Source organism: Drosophila miranda (genome assembly GCF_003369915.1).
Source record: "Drosophila miranda strain MSH22 chromosome Y unlocalized genomic scaffold, D.miranda_PacBio2.1 Contig_Y2_pilon, whole genome shotgun sequence".
Classification (NCBI taxonomy): Eukaryota; Metazoa; Arthropoda; class Insecta; order Diptera; family Drosophilidae; genus Drosophila; species Drosophila miranda.
In genome coordinates, this window is record NW_022881614.1 from 27,062,162 (window position 1) to 27,082,447 (window position 20,286).

General features: G+C 46.1%; 1 pseudogene; it reads right to left on the reverse strand.

The window, feature by feature from the left end:
• LOC117193905 overlaps nucleotides 1-17,386 on the reverse strand; it is a 133,030-nt pseudogene extending 115,644 nt beyond the window's left edge.
• Nucleotides 17,387-20,286: the final 2,900 nt, after the last annotated feature.

The window sequence follows — 20,286 nt, forward strand, 5'->3', positions numbered from 1 at the left end:
TGACCATATCTTCTACAGTGCAAAATCTGAACTAGATCGAATAATGATTATAGCCAGAATCAAGAAAACAATTTCATTCTTTCTCGCTCTGTCTCTCTCTAACACACAGGTTTCATGGTCGGTTTTGTCAATTGCAAAATATGAGTTCAAGGATCTCAGAACCTATAAGAGCCAGAGCAACCAAATTTGGTATCCACACTCCTGTGATATCGGACCTTGACCGTTTCGTGTCCAAATTTCGCCACCCCCCCTTCCGCCCCCGCAAAGGACGAAAATCTGGGGCATCCACAAATCTCAGAGACTATTAAGGCTAGAGTAACCAAATTTGGTATCCGCACTTCTGTTAGATCTCACTATAAAACGTATATCTCCGAATTTCGCCCCACCCTTTTCCGCCCCCACAAAAGACGAAAATCTGTTGCATCCACAATATTGCACATTCGAGAAAACTAAAAACGCAGAATCATAGATAATGACCATATCTATCAGATTGCTGAATCTGGATCAGATCAGATCATTTTTATAGCCAAAAGGAACAAATCAGTTTGCACTGGCTACGCAGCCCCCGACGTCACGCTCAGACTGATTTTCTGTCTCTCTCGCACGCACTCTTTGTCGTTTCGTTTAATATTAGCGGCGTCTGCCGGAGGAGAGCCGTACTGACTTAGTATCGGGTATAAATTTGGAGTTGCGGTCTCCGCAGCAACTCACAACGTTCCCCCTCGTTTACGTTATAGTCAGTGTTATCATCTTTAGCAATTAAATATGAGTATGCTTTCGCTTTTAATCCTGCAAACGACGTCATTATTTTTCCTGCATTTTCGTCTTTCATTAATCCAAGCTCTTTGTTATTAGCGAGATTGATACCGAATCTGTTTGAGGCTAGGTAATTGGTTGTATCAAAGCGATTAGGATTGAATTTAATTAAATCATAAAAATCTTCTTCTGATGATATAATAAATGAATCTGTATCCATATAGAGTATTTTTGATGATGGACATTTTACAGAATGAAAATTATAGAAATAGTCATACATTAACCATTTTGAAAGTTCTAGTACACTAACTCCAATGTATATAGCCTTATCATAAAAAATTCGTGACTTAGTTGATTCAATGGCAGCCAAATTATCTCCAAAGATTTCAACACTGTGGAAATTATGTCTTGCTATGCGTTGTCTAAACCCTGCTGAGTTTTGTCTTGAATCATAATGCTTAACTAATGCAACCTCACGACGTTTTTCTACATTCTCCATTGTTTTACCGTAAACGGCATTAACCATTAATTTGTAAAAGTTTATCTCAAAGTCATTGCTAGCTAATTTTCTAAGAGATGTATTGAGGTCAATATAAGGTTTCAGCCAACAGGACTGATTAAATGATAAAACTTTAGAAATTTTAGGTAAAATCATACCTTGCTCTATACATAACTGTAGCTACTTCAAATGGATTATATAGTTCTTTTTATCACTTAAGTCAGCTATTAGTTTTGTCTGCTTTCCTCCTGGTGGAATCTTATTTTCGGGGCAAAAAGGTAAGCTATTATGCTTATTATGAATATCATCAGGATATCGCATATCTACTTCTAAAATATATCCAACATCACTAGATGCCGATATGCTAAGAACGTTGAAAGATGAAATTTCATCGTTACTTAGAAATTTAAAATTAGAAAATGGAAGGGGTTGACTCATAGCCCATCCATATAAGTTGTTGGCGTCAATATATGAAAGGAAATTTATGGGTTCGGTAGGCTTAAATTTATTATTTAAATATTTGTTATTTGCTGTTGCAATCCGTTGAGTACATTGGGTCAACCCTCCACGAACAGAAGTTTTTAAAAAATTATAAATGTCAGGATCACTAACAAGTTCCAATTCTACCCTTGTGTATTTTAACATGGCATCCCATGAAACTGAAGGAGCAGTAACATAATTAATGGGGTCCAACCTGTACACTCGGGAACAAAGACTCCTAAAATTCTCAAATACATCAGCAAGAATTAAAACATCGCTTTCCAAATATAATTTTAAAAAATCTCTAATAGATTTGAAATTAAATGCGCTCCAAACCTTCTGTGCAAAGTTGTAGTCTTTAACACTACATTCCTCATCATTCACTGAATTATAAAAATTATCTCGCGAAGGAAGCAGGGATTCATCAAATTTTTTCTAACTATCCAAATAATCATAGGGAAATACTCCCTTTCGTCGTAGCATATCAATTTTTTCACCTTGATATTTAGTTTTCAAAATTTTAAAATTCGCTATGTTCATATAACTAGCGAGTTTTTCTAAGCTTGAATTTAAAAATCTATTTGAATCTATATATCTAATTTTATATTGATGAAGATAAGATTCATCGAGCTTACAATTTTGAGTTAACGCAATATATAACTCTTTATTGCAAGGAATAGGTCTTAGTTCATCTTTTATTGACGTAACAAATAAATGTATATCATAACGAGACAAGTTATGAAAAACTACCGGGAAAAAGGGATCGCTTAATCTAAATGTCTGTTTACACAGCTTATGAATAGGACCTACATATTGTCCTGTAAACTGATCAAAGAATTTTTCTCGATCATCATCAGAAATTTGTTTCTCGCAGGCATAGCAATCACCGTGTTCCTGATAATCCTCATCCAAATGTTAAACTGATAGATTGGTTTTTTATAGGACTTCCAGTACTTCTCATAAAGTCCATCGGTTTTCATCCTAAGTGCTTGACAAAATTTTTGGATACCATCCGGTCCTGAAATAACGAAATCATAATTTTTATGAGTTTATTGCCTTTGCTGGAATGTTAAAATATTTACCTTCGTATTTACCACATCTCATTTAGATGTTCATTGTATTTATGTACAATATAAAATGATGCTGCACATGCTGTATGCCTCTGTGCCATAGTAGTTGATGATTTTGATGGATCATTTAGATTTATATGGTAATTTTCCAAAACTGCTTCGATGTCAGCATAAATTACTACTGGTGGAGATAGTTTCTTAGAAAAACTTTTGAATACAGTTTTGGTATTAGGTTCAGGATACAAAGCAGCAACTTATCCACACTCTTTAGTGTCATGTATAGTATTTGTTGTACTATAAAATTGCAAGCAGTTCTCGCAAAAATATGCAGTATTATGGGATTTACTATGTTGTGAATAACATAATTTTCTCATGCACGTCATATATGCATAATGCATCATTTGCATATTATCACTATTAATTCCAAGCAAGTTTATGTGGTGAGTCCGAATATTCTTAGTCCTCACTGTGGGTCCCACAACGTTTTTTCCATTCTCATCGACTTCATAAACATTGATGCTAAAATCCTCATTTGCTGATTCGAATCGCTTGATTCCTTTGCTTGTTATTGGAAACTCAATTCCGGAAAAATTTAATCTTACTCCTTCATAATAAATGATGTCTTGCCGTATGTTTCCGCATCGATAGGATGATGGTATTGTTAACTTATCTCGGGAAATTTTTTTTAATGCTGCTGTTTGATATATAGTGTTAAGGTGTTTTTCATAGGCCAATGATGCTAAAACACACCACTTGAAAATGATTTTTGTGTCATTTTTAACATTTATGAGTGCATTTCGTGACTTAATTTTTTTGGGAGCTTGGATAAACCTGTTTGCAGCGATATGCTCTAGTTTTATCATGGTAAGTTCAAAATATTTAAAACACTTTATTGCCCAACCTGAATCCTTCTCCTGGAATTCACTGCTGAGAGTTATCAAATTTTCTATGGTATCATTTAGATGATCATCAATCAGCTCGTTTTCATATATTGGTTTGTATGGAGTAATGAAATGCTTCATTGTTTCTGTTAAGCTTTCATCATCAGTGTTTTTAACGTATAATCCATATACTTTTAAATTGTATTTTATGGATCTGTACTCACTCATGCAGTGACGCAATAAATTGATAATATCATTTTTGCAATCATGAAAAAACTCTTTTAAATCATTCTGTTCACTTTTATTTGAGTGAACACGATATGATTTTAAAGGAAATCGCGACTCCGTTGAAATTAAAATGACGTTTTCATTTTCCTCTACTTGAGCTGCTCTTGCATTCTTATGTTTGTCCGACATCATATGGCGTCTTTCCCTAGACGGAGGGTAACTTTTACCGCAAATTGAACAGTCAATCAATGTGTAATCCTCACTTGGAAGAAACCTGTTTCAAACGAATCCTATGATTCTCTTGTAATAAGAGGAAGTAAAATTCAACCAATCAAACAGAAAATATAAACAGAAAAAATAAAATAGAAAACATCGAAAATAAATAGTGTTTAAATGTGTTATATTTATTATATACATATGTATATATATTATTTTTAGAAAAATACATAAAATATTCTTATTATATAAATATGTATTCGTATTATTAAAATTTCGCCTCAGCTAATTTTACCGCAGCAATTAAGTCATCATCATCTTCATCCCGAAGTAGTTCCTGGAGTTGAGATCTTTTATCATCATCCTGATTATCTACTAAATCGAAAATGTTGTCATCATCCGGGAAAATGTATGATGGATTATAATTATTAGGCGTTGCATTCCTTGGGTCATCGTCGTCATCATCCCATTTAATGTCACTTAACCAGGTCAAGTTGCTCTCGAGATAGGTTTGGGTCTTAATCCCAAAAATCAAGGACAGGTCTACGGAGCTCGGCTGAGAGTCCAGATTTATGGTTGATTCCGGTTGGGAATCGATAAAAATGATTTCAAGGTCATCCATCGTTGTTGAAAGATTACTAGTTTATGTACTAGCTGTTAGCTGTGAGTAGTTATTATATAGGCATTTTGCTATGGGACAGTGTTAGGTACACAAAGGAGGAATATAAATTATAGAGAAAGTAGAAAGGTTCAAGGGCATCGAATCCGTTTTTCAGGAAACACTTAAAAAATACCTCTAAACTATCACATTAGATTCATTGCAAAGGGATGACCTACCTGTTTGAGGGTTGTTTGAATCGCAACACGGGACCAATCGTAAAAACAGGTTCATTGACAGTAAGAGGGAGGAGAGAGAATATAAATGAGTGAAGGATCGAATTGAGAGGAGTTTACATGGTTGAGAAGGAGGATTGAGATCGAAGTTAGTTTACATTATCACCGATAGGTGGCGCCACCAAGTAGTAATGATAAGGGACGGCCGTATATTTACTACAAAAAGCTTTAATTAATTTTTATGTCTTCATATTATAATTTTATTCTTTGTGTGCTCCTGTATATATCTCCATTAATTTGTGTTCTCTTACCATTCAACCCTCTATACTTATAAAATATCCTATAAGTATTTATTTAACTTGACCAGTTAATAACATAGCAGAAATTGTTTCCCAATTCAATGTTAATAAAATATCTTATAAGTATTAATTTAACATGATCACGTAATAACATAGCAATATGATGCACATTTACATTCAACATGTTGCCAAGCTGCACATTCTTAAGCATATGTTGCTGCAACATGCTGCGAATTTGGTAATTCAGTCTAAAATATGACCGTCCCTTATCCTTTGTTACTTGGATCGACCTATCGGTGATAATGTGAACTAACTTCGATCTCAATCCTGTTTCTCAACCATGTAATATCCTCTCAAATCGATCCTTCGCTCATTTATATTCTCTCTCCTCCCTCTTATTGTCAATGAACCTGTTTTTACGATTGGTCCCGTGTTGCGATTCAAACAACTCTCAAACAGGTAGGTCATCCCTTTGCAATGAATCTAATGTGATAGTTTAGAGGTATTTTTTAAGTGTTTCCTGAAAAACGGATTCGATACCCTTGAACCTTTCTACTTTCTCTATAATTTATATTCGTCCTTTGTGTACCTAACACTGTCCCATAGCAAAATGCCTATATAATAACTACTGGCATGGCGGGAGCAGGTCATGTCAGGTGTAATACTACTGCCACAAAAACGACGCGTTGCAGGGTGAGCCACGCGGGTGCCGTTGTCGATGCAGACTCGGACCTGGAGAGCGTGCTATCCCTTAGCAAGACCGAAGAGGAAAGCCTTCTCCGCTCGCCGGAACCAGGTACCAGCTCCCTGCGTAGGGAAGGGCCGAAGCGTTCCAGGGAGGGGATGAAGGCAAAAGCTCAGTATAAGGCGGCCCTCAAGTTACTGAGCCGGCTCCAGGGCAAGGCGGATATCTCCCAAGAGGAGAAGTCCAAGCTACGCGTCCAATACTACGCGCAGTTGCCGCAGATTAAGGCAACAAACGGTGGATTCGCCAACAAGGTGGAGGAGATGTTGGCCACCAAGAGGCAACGCTCGATCGAGAGTGCTGCCAAAGACACTCCGGCGAGCAAGCGGCAACGCGGGCCCAAGGTGGCCACCCCCAGCCGAAGACGAGGAAGCCGAGGCAGAAGGCCATGAGCGAGGTGTCCAAGAGACATCTCATTGTGGCCTTGATCGATCGCAGCGATGAGAACGGGAAGATGACGGAAGTTAGTCCACGCGCAGCTCGTCGAGGCACTGTTCTCGCGAATGGAGGAGGACCCTAGCGCTCCCATGACCCACGACCCAAGTTCGGGAAGATGGCGTGGGGCGAAGGTAGCGTATACCTACGGCTGAAAAAGTGCCACCCCGAGGATAAAGATGCGCACACCCTCCAGGCATGCGAGGTCGAGAAGGACCTAGGTCTGGAGACCATAGTGGAGGCCGCCCAGGGTCTTGCGCTGGACGACTCGGAGGAGGAGGAGGACGGTGACGGTGACCTGACAATCATAGTCAACCCGTCGTGCGAGGTTGAGTTAGCCACCCATGACACTAAGGGTGCTGCAACTCAATCTCCATAAAAGCAAGGTAGCGTCGGCGGAGCTCCTCATCGCCATGGAGCAAGGGCTCGCCGACATAGCTCTAGTCCAGGAGCCCTGGATTGCGACAGGCAATTCAGTGGCCGGACTAAAGTCCTCAAATCATAACCTGTTCTACTCAACATCGGTAAGCAGGAACAGAACCGCCGTACTCGTACGGAAGGGAATCCATGCTCATCTTATGTCTCATTACAGCTCGGATGACCTGACGGTGGTGATGCTGGAGAGCGAGGAAAAGCGCCTAATGGCAGCTTCCTGCTACATGGCACACGACAGGCCCGCCCCGCCGGAAGAACTTAGGAGTCTGGTGACAGAAGCCGGCTCCAAAAATCTCCAACTCCTCATCGGTGCAGACGCCAACGCCCATCACAATGTGTGGGGAAGCCCTGACACCAACGATAGAGGTGAGTCACTCCTAGACTTTATCTTATACACTAACTTAGATGTAGCAAACGTGGGGGAGGAACACACCTTCGTGGGTCCCACCTCGTCAAACGTGCTAGACCTAACTCTTGTCACGGGAAAGAGTACCTTGGTATCTGACTGGAGAGTCCTCGAAAGACCATCCTTCTCAGACCATAAGTACATTCAGTTCAAGTGCGAATTCAAACACTCTTCGAAGATAACAGTCTATAGAAACCCCCGAAACACAAACTGGGTAAAGTTGAAAAAGACTGTTACTTCGAAGCTCGCGAATCCGGGCTCAGTGAAATCCGCGGAGGATATAGAGAAGTCCCTAAAGACCCTATCCAACGAGTTACTGAACGCCTACCATGCATCGTGCAAACCATCGAGAACGAAGAGGAGGTCCAAGCCACTCTGGTGGAACCAAGATCTCTCTCTCCAAAGTAACAACCTCAAGGAATTCTTCAAGATCGCCAAACAAGCGAACGAAGAGATTGTCAATGGGGAATATAAAATCCTACTTAGGAGTTACAAGAAGGAAATACGTAAGGCACAAAGGAACTCGTGGAGAAACTTCTGCTCCAACATTGAGAAAGTGCCCGAAACCGCTAGGCTCCGGAAGCTGCTCTCAAAGCAGCCCACAGTACAGAGCCAACTAAAACTAGACAACGGACAGTGGACAGAGGGCAGTAAAGAAGCCCTAACAGCAATAATGGAGGCGCACTTCCCTGGATGCACCGAGGTCACTGACGCCAAGGAGCATCAGGACCTAGCAACTAAGGAACAGCACCCCCCAATAGGTCTGTTAACCACTAAGAGAATCCACTGGGCCATAGACTCCTTCGCGGGCATAAAAGCACCAGGACTGGACGGGATATTCCCAGCCATGATGCAGTTGACCAAAGAGGTTATTACCCCATGGCTCTTCGCAATATACTCAGCATGCCTAAGTACGGGCTATATCCCCATCCAATGGAGAACCTCGAGGGTTGTCTTCCTCCCTAAGGCAGAAAAGTTCAGCCACGTGAGTCCCAAGGATTACAGACCGATAAGCCTTACCTCCTTTCTACTAAAAACACTAGAAAAGCTGTTGGATTTACACATCAGGAATGAGGTAGGGGGACTGAAGTCAACAAACCAACACGCCTACACCAAGGGGTAATCAGTGGAGACGGCACTACACTCGCTAGTAGCCACCATCGAGAGCGCCCTTCACAACAAAAAGTATGCTTTGGGAGCATTTGTGGACATCTCAGGAGCATTCAACAACGTGGCAACAACCGCAATAACAAGTCGCCTAGAAGCGAATAACATACACCCTGCAATCAACGTCTGGATCAAAAACCTCCTAAGTTGTAGACGGGTGCAATCGGAGTGGGGCACCGCTTCCATGGTAAGGGGGCACACAGAGGCACACCTCAAGGTGGAGTCCTATCGCCACTACTGTGGAATTTGGTGGTCGACGACCTCATTAAGAGATTTGAAAGGAAGGCCCCAAAAATAACAGCCTATGCAGATGACAAAAGCATACTTATTACGGGTGTATGTCCATCGACCCTCAGCTCCATAATGGAACGTACACTCAGGGAGATACGTGAGTGGGCGGAAGAGGTAGGACTACGGCCATGAATCTAATCGAGGCCCAGTTTCCTTCCGACTCCAGCAGGCATTCTGCCAGGTTTGACACCGCTGGCATTCTTCCAAGCTTGTTGCTTAGATCCTCTCGTTCTTGCCGAAATCTTGGACATTCGAAGAAGCAGTGCTCTGCGTCCATCGCCCTTTGCTGCTGTTATCCCACGAATCTTGCCATTGCAGGATTGTGCGCTGCCTTAAGGCACCTCTGGTGTCCTGGTCCGTAGTCCCCAGGGTTCGCTGTGCCCTGATTCCTGCGGCTTCTCTTGCCAGCAGATGGATGGGAATCATTCCTGCGACCACAAGTGCGGCGTCTTGGGATACCGTTCTGAATGCGCAACACACCCTCAGGGCACACAGCCTCTGGACTGCGTTGCATTCTCGGGCATATGTTTTATGCTTCATTGCATCAACCCATATTGGTGAAGCGTACATTAGCGTTGAGCCAACTACGCTCGCTAGTAGCTTTCGCCTTGGCTGTTTCGGGCCTCCGGTGTTGGCCATGATGCGGGATAGGGCTACTGCCGTCTTTCCTGCCTTGCTGCTTGCATACGCCATGTGATGCTTGAAGCTGAGTCTGTGGTCAATCATGACCCCCAGGTACTTCAGGCTTGGACTGGAGCTAATAGTGCATTCTCCTACTCGGATCGTGGCCGTCTCCACTACTTTCCTGCTGCTTATGAGCACCGCCTCCGTTTTGTGGGTGGCTAATGAGAGATCCCTCCCTGATAGCCATGTTCTGGCTCTCTCTACCGCGTCGTTGCAGATTTCTTCCGCCGCTTCTTTCTGTTTTGCCACTACGACTATTGCTATGTCGTCGGCAAAGCCTATCACCGTGGCGCCCATTGGCATATCCATCTTGAGGATTCCATCATACATGATGTTCCACAGCAGCGGGCCGAGGACCGAACCTTGGGGAACTCCTCCAGTGATTTGGTGCTCACGTGTCCCTTTATCCGTCTCATATATGAGCACTCGGTCTCTTAGGTAGTCCGCGATGATATTCTGCAGATACGGCGGTATTTGAAAGTTTCTCAATTCTTCTAGTATGTGATCCCAATTGGCAGAGTTGAATGCATTTTGGACATCGAGTGTTGCCACTATGCAATACTCTTTGGTCCCGTACATCCATCGGGTGCCATCGATAGCTCGCTTTGCTATCTCACATACCTCGCCGATTGCGTCCACCGTGGACCTGCCTTTGCGAAACCCGTGCTGTCTCGGTGAGAGCTGACGCGTTACTGCCTTCTCCAGCCTGGTGTGGATTATGCGCTCGAGGATCTTACCCACTGTGTCGAGCATGCAGAGTGGTCTATAGGATGATGGCTCCTCGGTCGGCTTGTTCCCCTTGGGTAAGAGGACTAGCCGCTGTCGCTTCCATGGTCTGGGGAAGGTCCCTTCGGACATGCACGCATTGAATAAATCCACGTACATTTGTGGATTGGTCTCAATAGCCGTGCGGAGAACGGCATTTGGGACCCCATCAGGTCCTGGTGCTTTGCCGTTCTTGATCCGTTGTAGAGCTTCGAGGACTTCTGCTCCCGTGGTGGCTTCTATTTCAGGTGGCGGTATTCTATCCATCACCCTCTGGGCTGCCACTTTCTCTGGAAATAGGGTTTCTACTATGTTAACCAGCAGATCTGCACACATTGGCGGCGGGGGACTGAACACTCGCAGTCTCTTCATTACCAGCCTGTATGCGTAGCCCCAAGGGTTCGCATCTGCGTCATCGCAGAGCTTTTCGAAGCATTTGCGCTTGGCATCCTTGATCTGCCTCTTCAAGCAGCGTCTGCTTTCCTTATATTCTCCTTGGAGCCTCTCGAATTCCGGGGAACCTCTCGAACGCTGGTATAGTCGTATTTTCCGCTGGCACTCCTGCCTGGCGCTACCTATTGCAGCGTTCCACCAATACGTTGGCCTGCGGTTGTTCAGGCTTCTTCTTTTCCTTAGCATGGAGGCATCACATGCTTCCAGCGTATGTATAGCCAGTTGGCGTGCTCTCTCGTCAGCCGTACCGTTGGTCTCGTAGTCCTCAAACATGGCCCGGACCATATCCGGCTCTAGCGTTTCGGTCTTATAACCGATCTGCTTACCAATGAACGGGTTAGGTGCGCCCGTTTCCTGGATTTCACATATGAGGGCTTGGTGGTCACTCCCAGTGTATAAGCCACTAACTTCCCACGTTGTCCTACGGCTGAGGCTGCTGCTCACGAACGTAAGGTCTATTATAGACCCCGTTCCAGCTCTGCCGAACGTCTGCTGTGTGCCTGTGTTCAGCAGTACGGCATCCAACGTCGCAAAGCATTCTTAGAGCGCCTGTCCCCTTGGGTTCGTTCTCGGGCATCCCCACTCCGTCGCCCAAGCGTTGAAATCGCCGGCTATGAGCGTAGGGTGTTTCTCCCGCGCATCTTCAGCAATCCTTTCCAGTGCCTGCGTCGCCTGCTGTAGGCTGAGGCTCGGGGGCAGGTAGCAGCTATATATGTGCACTCCATTTATCCGGGCTCTGGCGAATCCGTCTCCGACGTATGTTTGCAGTAGTTGCTGTGTGGGTCTCGCACAGCTCCATATCGCTGGCTTCTTGCTCGAGTCAGCAATCCACTCTCCCGAGTTGCGATTCCGGTATTGCTCGCTTATGACTGCTACATCAATACGGTGCTCCCTTATGGTCTGGTCCAGCAGCTGCTGTGCCATCTCGCAGTGGTTGAGGTTTAGTTGGATGATTTTCATCTATCCTTCATTTGCTGCATCGCCTTTTGGTACTGCGGGCACCTCGAACTCGTCGTTTGGTGCTTCGGGTCCTTCACCCGGTGGCGCTTGCAAAGAATGCAACTTGGTTCGTCTTTGCAATCTTTGGCCTGGTGGTCGGCTCCTGCGCAATTGTAGCAGCACTTCGTGAAGTCTTGGCTGCTCTTACAATTAGGCGCGATGTGGCCAAATTCCATGCACTTGTAGCATCTTCGGGGAGTTGACTTGGGTCGTATTCTGCAATACCCCCACCCCAGGCGAATTCTTCCTTTCTCCAGGAGGGGCTTTGCTATAGCCGGTGGAACTTTCAGAGTCAGGGTCTGCGTGCTCCTATAGGCTGGTCTGATGGAGATGGCTGCGGCCTCGCAGATTTCCACCCCTGCCTGCGCTTTGAGTTCCGCTAGGACTTCCTCTTGGGTGGACACTTCGTCTATGTCCCTTACCTCCAAGATGACAGTTTCGGTAAGACTCCTTACTTCAACCGTGCTTCCTAGCGCTTCCTTGACTGCTGCCTGCATCTCGTGGGTTCTCGGGTCCGCCGATTTTTCCAGCATCAGCAACTGCTCTCCTTTTGCCGTGCGTCGCACCCCTTGCACCGATTGCCCTAGCTTTTTAAGACTTGGCTCTGTCTTGACCTTCCTTAGAATGTCTGCATATGAGACAGTGCTGGTGGCGGCGATGACTATTGCATCGCTGCGTGGCGGTCTTGGTCGTTGCTGCTGCTTTGGCTTTGGCCTTTGCCTAGCTACGACCTTCACCCACCCCACATCTCGATCCTTTGGGGCGTCCTCCGGTCCCTTGCGAGCTACGGCGTCCCTCATTTGGCCTTCCTGCGGCTTCTTCTCCGTTTTTTTTTGACTTTTTGGGTCCATGCTTTGGCTTCTTCGGCCTTGGGGACGGGGACGGGGACGGGTGGGTGGTGTTCCTGGGCTCTGGCCGTGCCCTCTTTCCCGCCCTCTCCGTCACTGCCGGCTGTGTAACCTTGGCTACAGCCTGCTCCGCAGAGATCGCCTGCCAGCACGATTCCAACTCTCGCTGCAGATATTCGATCTCATCCACCAGATCCCTCATTGGGTTCGTGATGGACCTCTTTGGGAGCACCATCAGCTTCCTCAACTCTCTGGCCTTTTGTCCCAACCTCGCCAAATGCGCCATGGCCCTCTCCTTCTGGTCTGCTTGCTCCTCTTGGGGGCGCTGCAGCGTTGGAGGAGAGGATCTTGCGCGCTCCTCCACTGCTTCCGCCAGCTGGTTTGGCGATCGCGCCAGAGCATTTTTCCGGCGAAAGGGATTTTCCTCATCCCAGGCGAATGAGCTTGTCAGTGGAGTGCTGCAAGCCGCAGCTTGTTCCCGCTGATCGCTCATCTCCGATCTGGCCGTTGATCTGGCAACTCCGGTTGCTGTGGCCGCGCCCTCTATTGGCCAGACGCTGTCGTTTTCCCGCACTTAGCTCCGAGCCTTTGGTCAGCTGTTCTTCCGTCGTTATCCAACACCACTTGCGGTGTGCTTGGCCAATTTTGCCCAAAAACAAAAAGAAAGCAGCAACCAACAAGTGGCGCCAAGAATCACAGCGAAGAAGAATAGGAAAACAGGCACTTACCTGCTGTTCCTTCCCCCCCCTTCGGCCTAGGGCTCGACGGCGTCCCACTGGGATTTCGGCCAGTACTATTGGCCAGGTGGCCGCTTCTCTGCTTGCGGACTTGCGTTCCGCGCAGGTAAGTAACGCAGCACTACTATGGCTCGCGCTAACAACTCTTTGCCTCTTTTCCAGGCTAACTTCCGACGTTTTCCACTGAATTATACGGAACGATTTAAAAACACGACCGCACTCACTAGAATACACAATGTGTGTTCCATGTGTGTGTGTGTGTGTGTGTGTGTGTGTGTGTGTGTCTCTTTCTCTGCCGCTTTTTATGGCCATTCGGGAAAACAAATAGTTTCATTATCCGCTGACCCACATTCTGTTTTCGCGAGTCCTGTGGCCGTGGGGAAAGTTGCCCCAGAACTTACCTCGAATCGATGCGCTGCAAATAGTCGAGGCGGCTCAAGTGCAATTCGCGCAAATGAAACAAGTTGAGGAACGCCACGGCCGGCAGGTGGGCGAACCGATTGCCTCCGAGGTTCAAATAGGTGAGATTCGAAAGTTTCGCCAGCTGCTGTGCAGGCACCACCTGCAATGGAAAATTAAATAAAATATATAGTACAAGTGAGTCTTCTGTTTAGAGAGCATTTAAAAAAATTCAGAAATGTTTTTTGGAGGAGTCGGAGGAGGCCCATCAAACATTAATGCCGGCCACTCAGCTCTGAAAACGTTTTGTGGTTCTGCACTTTACAGATGGTTTAGAGTGGCAATCAGAAGGGAAGAAAGGAGAGGAGCCACGACTTGATTGATACCCCTTGAAGGGCTTTGATCGAGACTCAAGGAACTACAGGGCGTTGGAGCCTGTCTTTTCCCACGAAGCCTGCATTTCCGAAGTCTGCGCCCTCCGAAGTGCCTGCTGAAACTTGTAGGACCCTTTTGGAGGGTGTACGAGGGTATCTGCCCCTTGTCAGATTGCGGACTCCTCCCCACCCCCCTTTGCCAATCACTCGCTGTTCCGTTCCGTTTCGTTTTCTTTTTGACCAACAAATTCGTCTGTGGCGCTTTTTTTTTGGGCAGGCAATAAAATCAAGCTTGCAGCGAATTTGTTACAACAACTCGGACAGCTTCGAGTGTGGCATGCATAAAAGAAAAGGTTGCCACTGGCAGCAGAAGGGGTGCAAAGGCTTTTGTGTGTGAGGGGGTGGGTGGCCACCAAAGCTCTCTCATAAGGCAATGAAAATGGTTTGAAAATTCAAAGGCGGGGCAATTGTTTAACCAAATGGCAACACTCCCCCCCTCTCCCTCCCACAATCTACCCCACTTTCACTTTCACCTCTCTCTCTCTCCCTCTCTGTTGATGTTTGTGCTGCGCTCAAAGGAAAAGCAGCGACTAATTAAAAGCCTTTTGCCCCTTGTCCGGTTTTTCCTTTTCCTTTCTTCCCTATTACCCCCTCCTGCTGGCCGCAGTACAGCGTGAAAAAATAACTTTGGGCGTGCAAAGTGGGTGGCAGGAGAGGTGGGCGTGGGCGTGGGTGCACCAAAGAAAGTGAAAATTATATTGACTTTGATTTTTCGCATTAATTTCCTTTTTATGACCAACCCCCTCGGTTTTCTCTCGGGTTTTCGGTGGGAAAGGGGAGGAAAATGTGAAAATTAAAGCAAATTTTATTCGAAAAAGAGAAAAATTGAGATTGTATCGGAAATATCACATTCTTTGAAGGTCTTTGAACATTGGTTCGTATTAAAACTTTTTCCCCACTCGTACACGCATTTTTGCAATTATTTTTGATCTGCCGGCAGATGAGTAAATATTTTTGTTAATTTATGGAATACGAGCTTGTAAACAAACTCTAATGAAACATCAATGGTCCGCGAGGGAATGCAGAAAATAATCAGTCAATTGTGCGTATTGTTCCAGGTTTTTGCTACTCTCTAAAATGGAAAATCAAGTGAATCGGATGGGAAATATCCCTGGCCTCCTATCGACCAGGAGACGAACACATGGCGCACATAGAGATGTCTCGGACGACTGAGGCCAGGCACTCCATAAGTCATATTCATGGCTGTTGCGGTGTGTGTTGTTCCAGGCGTAGACATAATGCCATTGCAGGCTCTCCCCCCGACTCCCGGTGCCCGGAGGAAACTATGCACAATTTCATGCACTAGCCGCATGCCAAAGGAGCGGAGGAGCCACACTGGAGGCGGGTCTAGTAGTGCATAATAAAACAACAATCTGTCCAATAGGAAAAAGAATGCCATTCGAGAATACCGAAACGATCCCCAGCCAGAGACCAGGCAGCGAAGGGGTAGGGCTAGGGGTAGGGGTAGGGCTTGGGCCGGTGCCGTACCATATTTCAACTACAAAATGTCAAAAGGTATTTTAAGTAGTTTCGAACTGATTCCTAGCGCCATAAATTCCAGCTACGTTGAGTACGCGCGGTTTGCTCCTGGTTGCTGGTTGCTGTTTGCTGGTCGTGTTTCTGCTGTGGCACCTGCTTAGGATCCAGGATGCAGGCAGGACCAGACAGTAAGCAGCAGGACCACACTCTCCCGCACGTTACAGCCTTCTAACGACCAGAACTCGGATATACAGGCCGCTGGAGAGCGGGGATTAAATCCATCCAGCTTGCATAAAAGGATGCGGACGAGGCTGCCGCATCCTGGCCGTAGTCTGGCGTAGTCTGTGATTGCATGAAAACGAAACGCATTTCGCATTTCGCCTCTCTCTCTCCTGGCGGGCACTTCTCCTCCGAACAGAGGATTTACACAGCCAGAGAGAGCACTGCCGGTGAGATGTTTCCTAATGATTTGGTCTGTGCTAACTTTAAGACACCAGCGTTTGCCAACAAGCTGCGATTAAACCTTCTATATTTAGTCACCTTTCACGCGAGAGACAGTCAGAAGCCAGAGTGGGCTGAAGCTCCTTAAAGGCATACTTTTTGAACGGGGTTTGCAGCAGCTTTAAGTCTGTCCTGTTCCAAGGATATGCATAACTCGGGCAGAGACGCAGAGGCAACATTTAACAACAAAAACCCAGAGAAATGTTGGCCAAATGGCCGGGGGCCTAAGCAAAGGGGAATGGACGGACATGTTTGCATGCATAAATAGCAGGAAAGGACCAGAAAGGACTCTCTGCGAAAGGAGTGCGTATGTGATATGTGTGTGTGGGTGTGTGGGTGTTACTGTTATTAATTTTGCGTATGCAAAATGCCAGCAAACTCCAGGAAGGGCCCTGAAATCCGCTTTTGCAAAGTGTTGGTCACAGGATTCCGTCCTGACAGAGTGTCTAAATTTATGAGGCAAGCAATGAAGCTTCCTGCGCCTGCCCCCTGCCCCTGCCCCTCTGCTTCAACTCACCGTTAGATTGTTATCCGCCAGATCCAAGTGCTTCAGCGAGATGAGCCCCTCGAAGGTGCTGCCATCCAGCTCGCTCATCACATTCCCCCTGAGGCTGAGGGCCAGCAGATCCTTCAGTCCCTCGAAGCTGTCGTTGCGCACAAACTCCACCAGGTTGTCGGACATGTCCAGGCTCTTGAGGGCGTGCAGATGCCACAGATTGCTGGCCGGGACGTCGAGCAGGCGATTGTTGCGAAACACGAGCACCTTCAGCGCGGCCATGCCCTTAAAGCAGTTGTCCTCGAGACTCACAATATTGTTGTTGGTGAGGTCGAGCTCCACCAGCGAGGCCAGGTCGCCGAGGGCCGTCGGATGCACCGTCTCGATGCGGTTGTAGCCGAGGTCCAGAAGCAGCAGATTGGTCAGTCCCTTGAAGGCGTGCTTGTGCAGGGAGCTGACCAGGTTCCTGCTCAGGTTGAGCGTCCGCAGCTCCGACTGGTACTCGAAGTTCTTCGAGCCCAGCGTCTCGATGATGTTCTGCGAGAGGTCGAGTATCTCCAGCTTCATGTAGAACGGCAGCGAGAACTCCAGGTTGCGTATCCGGTTGAGCGTCAGATTGATGTACTTGGTCTCGGGATTCAGCTGGATGGGCACATCCTCCAGGGCGGCATCCACGCACAAAGCCCGGCTGTTGGCCTCGCCGCCCAGGCACTTGGAGGGGCAGAAGGCCCGTATCGGCTGTGGCAGTGGCAGGAGCAGCACCAGCAGAAGGAGCAGCCGCACCGGCACGGGTCTGCTCCTTCCTGTCGCTGTCGCTGTGGTTGCGGTGGTGTGTGTGTGGTCAGCCATTTTGTATGCGCTGCTAATAGACGACGCTGCTTCCGGTTGCTGCTTGGGTTCGATAATTATTTGTTGTCCTGCGTGCGGCGAGTGCGGTGTTACCACCAATTATTGCACATCTTGGCTGCTTAATGGGTTTCTGCAACGAAAGGGGAGGCCTGTAGTGAACCCATGCATGTACATATGTAATACTCTGTTATATATATAAACTCATATATAAGCGCGTATATAAACGCAGTGACATAAACAACTATTGTTTATGTTACACATTCCATCTGAACAGTTACATGATCTGCCTCTTGAGCGCGGATCAGCTAGCTGATCAATCTTTTCCCTAAAACACAGGCAGAACCCCAACGCACTCATACTGAGGCTAAGGGTCTCTTTCAATAATCCACTTAATGCTGATCATGCATTAATATAGACTCAGGCAGAGACCCCTCGCACTAATACTAATGCAGTGGTACTCTCTTCATAAGATGCATGGGAGAACTCTCGCTCTCCGATAAACATAAGAACAATTGTACCCAAGGCTAAGACTCAAAAATATTCCAATAAACATTCACTTATCAGAACTCAAACACAACGGACCTTCTTCTATCAAATAAAAGTCTTTACAGGCCAAAGGGGCGGCTGATTAATAATTTGTAAACCAAAATTCCTCCATTCGCCTCTAGAGGGGGGGGAGGGGATATCTTTATTCTACTGAAAATTAGCGAATATTTTAATGAAGATACTCCTGCAGGATATCTAGGAGTTTTCGCACCTTTTTTTCGGGTGGAAAACTTTTGCGGCCCAGAGGTGGAGACAGTGCCAAGATTTATGTGCATAAGTTGGTGGCTAATATTTCATAAAAGTCGAGACGCAGACACAGCCAAAACTGAGAAGAGAACCGAAGAGGGAGCCAGAGAGAAATGGAGAAGCCAGCCTGTCGCTTCAGTTTAGGTCGGGATAACTTTTCTTTTTATACCCGATACTCAAAATGAGTATAGGTGTATATTAGATTTGTGGTAAAAGTGGATGTGTGTAACGTCCAGAAGGAATCGTTTCCGACCCCATAAAGTATATATATTCTTGATCAGCATCAATAGCCGAGCCGATTGACCGCTGTCTGTCTGTCCGTCTGTCCGTCCGTCCGTCTGTCCGTCCCCTTCAGCGCCTAGTGCTCAAAGACTATAAGAGCTAGAGCAACGATGTTTTGGATTCAGACTTCTGTGATATGTCACTGCTACAAAAATATTTCAAAACTTCGCCCCGCCCACTTCCGCCCCCACAAAGGACGAAAATCTGTGGCATCCACATTTTTAAAGATACGATAAAACCAAAAACGCAGAATCGTAGAGGATAACTATATGTTTTAGAATGTAAGATCTCAACCAGATAGTATAATTAATATAGCCAGAATCAAGAAAACAATTTCATTCTTTCTCGCTCTGTCTCTCTCTAACACACAGGTTTCATGGTCGGTTTTGCCAATTGCAAAATATGAGTTCAAGGATCTCAGAACCTATAAGAGCCAGAGCAACCAAATTTGGTATCCACACTCCTGTGATATCGGACCTTGACAGTTTCATGTCCAAATTTCGCCACACCCCTTTCCGCCCCCGCAAAGGACGAAAATCTGGGGCATCCACAAATCTCAGAGACTATTAAGGCTAGAGTAACCAAATTTGTTATCCGCACTTCTGTTAGATCTCACTATAAAACGTATATCTCAGAATTTCGCCCCACCCTTTCCGCCCCCACAAAGGACGAAAATCTGTTGCATCCACAATATTGCACATTCGAGAAAACTAAAAACGCAGAATCATAGATAACAATCATATCTATCAGATTGCTGAATCTGGACCAGATCAGATAATTTTTATAGCCAAACGGAACAAATCAATTTTCACTGGCTTCGCAGCGCCCGACGTCACGCTCAGACTGATTTTCTGTCTCTCTCGCACGCACTCTTTGTCGTGTCGTTTAACATTAGCTGCGTCTGCCGGAGGAGAGCCATACTGACTTAGTATCGGGTATAACTGTAGAGTTGCGGTGTCCGCAGCAACTCACAACGTTCCCCCTCGTTTTATGCTGACAACTTTGCATTTTGAAAGTTGCCGAGTTGCCAGCCAGCCAGTCGGTGGTGGGGGTGGGGGGACGGTGATTCTAGGCCCAGTCTGCTGCATTTTATAGTTTATAAGTTTTGCATAATGCAGTCCATCCAGACCGTCTAATAGTTATGGCCATGATGAGCTCTGTCCAACGAAGAGAGGGCGGAGGAATGCATATTCATGAAACCCGAAAAAGAGAGAATCCAGGAGAATCGAAGGGGAGTAGCCACTGAAAACAGTTCCTTGAACTTTGAATGCGATTTGGAGTCACTTGGGTACATATTTGGCCAGCGGCAGCACTCAATTAAGTAATTAACATATTACATATGCAGGCGGGCCTGTGGCATGTGGCATGCGGCATGTGTGTGTGTGTGCCCCATTCAATTCTGTTTACCTCTTCTGATTTGCATACAAAACGACAAACAATGGAGGCCACAAGCAGCCCTTGATTGCTCTTCTCTTTGGGGCACACACACACAATGGCCTTAACTAGCTGTAAAACAAATAATAAAGACCAAAACGCCAACTTTAGAGGTTTCATAGTGTCAACAAAAGTTGAAAGCTCAAACGAGAGGCCACAGCCTCCTCCATCCCATCTCTGGCATCGCTGCTCCTCTCCAGCCACTCTTTCGTTCTGATTGTGGTTCATATTTTACGTTACAAAAAAAGCCATATACCACTCTCCCACTCTCTTTCTCTGGCTGCTCGCTTTCGGGAAAATTGTGAAAAATTCACTGCCGTGTGAATTATTAACTTCCACTTTTCCGTCTTTCGTTGAGGCTCTTTTCAGATACCCTTTTCTGCTCCTTTGGG